The sequence below is a fragment of the Arvicanthis niloticus genome, unplaced genomic scaffold (assembly GCF_011762505.2).
Source record: "Arvicanthis niloticus isolate mArvNil1 unplaced genomic scaffold, mArvNil1.pat.X pat_scaffold_1263_arrow_ctg1, whole genome shotgun sequence".
Lineage (NCBI taxonomy): Eukaryota > Metazoa > Chordata > Mammalia > Rodentia > Muridae > Arvicanthis > Arvicanthis niloticus.
The window spans coordinates 31,498-32,935 of record NW_023045259.1 but is presented as its reverse complement, the minus strand read 5'-3'; the positions used below and the strand labels follow the sequence as shown (position 1 = coordinate 32,935).

At 38.5% G+C, this 1,438-nt stretch overlaps 1 pseudogene; it reads left to right on the top strand.

Moving 5' to 3' along the window:
- The first annotated feature begins 342 nt into the window (after positions 1-342).
- LOC117701524 (transcription factor BTF3 homolog 4 pseudogene) lies at positions 343-924 on the top strand (annotated as a pseudogene).
- The last annotated feature ends 514 nt before the right edge of the window (positions 925-1,438 follow it).

Here is a 1,438-nt window from a genome sequence, read left to right as displayed (position 1 = left end):
AAGTAAACTGTAGCTCTTGGTATCTTGGGTGTGAGCCTAATTCATGGTCAAGCAAGACAACAAAATTAAGCATTCAAAACAAGCTAAAAAGAATATGAAAGAACTGGTCACGTAAGTCTAGTTGCATCTTTCGTTCAAAGAATGCATGTATTTAACAAGTTTCTGTGGGAGACTATTAGAAATCAGTAGTGAAAGCTGACTTTGGAACTGAGGTTTTCTTAAACAGGAGGTTCAGAGTTTAAGAGTAAGGAGCCATCTCAGGTGTAATGCCAAATACCAATGGATTTGTGTTAGTTCTAAAAGTTACAATGATAGTCATTATAATTAGGAAAAAGTTTAAAAACACTTGCAGGGCTTTCTCTGTCTCAGCTGAGGCAGCCATCTTGCTCTTGCCGAGTGCTGGTGTTGGAGGACCCTCCCGGCTGCAGATTTACCAGCAGCATGAATTAAGAAAAGTTAGCCAAACTTTAAGCTCAGGTCCGGATAGGGGCAAGGGGACAGCTCACAGGAAGAAGAAGGTGGTACATAGGCAGCTACTGCTGATGACAAAAAGCTTCCGAGTTCACTAAAGAAACTGGCTGTGAACAATATAGCTGGTATTGAAGAGGTGAACATGATTAAAGACGATGGAACAGTTATTCATTTCAACAATCCCAAAGTCCAAGCTTCCCTCTCCGCTAACACCTTTGCAATTACTGGTCATGCAGAATCCAAACCAATCACAGAAATGCTTCCTAGAATATTAAGTCAGCTTGGTGCAGACAGCTTGACGAGCCTTAGAAAGTTAGCTGAGCAGTTCCCACGACAACTACTGGATAGTAGAGCACCCAAGCCAGAAGACATTGATGAAGAGGATGGTGATGTTCCAGATCTTGTAGAAAATTTTGATGAAGCATTGAAAAATGAAGCTAACTAAAATCCTCTGGTTTTGGAAGCTGGCATGGACTAGATTTAACAGTCAGCTCTGTTGTTCCAAAGTTTTACAGACCTGGAGAACATCATCTGTTATTAGTTCAGTAATATAAATATTTTGTATATTAATGATGCTGTTTGCTCAGCATTTTTCAGTCATTTGATTTTGCACACTATTTTTTTTTTTTTTGACAAATTCTGCTAAAAAAAAAACACTAGAGTGTTTGGTGTTTTCTGTTAACTATAAGGTCTATTTCAAACGCTTGGGAGACATAACCACAAACATGCAATTATCAACATACATTTAAGCACCTGCAGTGATAGAGGTTCCCCTTAGCTTAGAGATTTTCTCAGCCAAATAAATGTTGGTAATTTAAAAACTGTAGCCAGTCCCTAAGTTCTCTGCAGTTTGAAGTTGAGTTACAGTAGTTCTCCAAACCAGTTATAACTTCATTATTCTAAGAGCAGTTTCACTACTCAGTGCTTGGACTGAAGAATAATTAAATGGTCAAAGGTTGGCATTTAT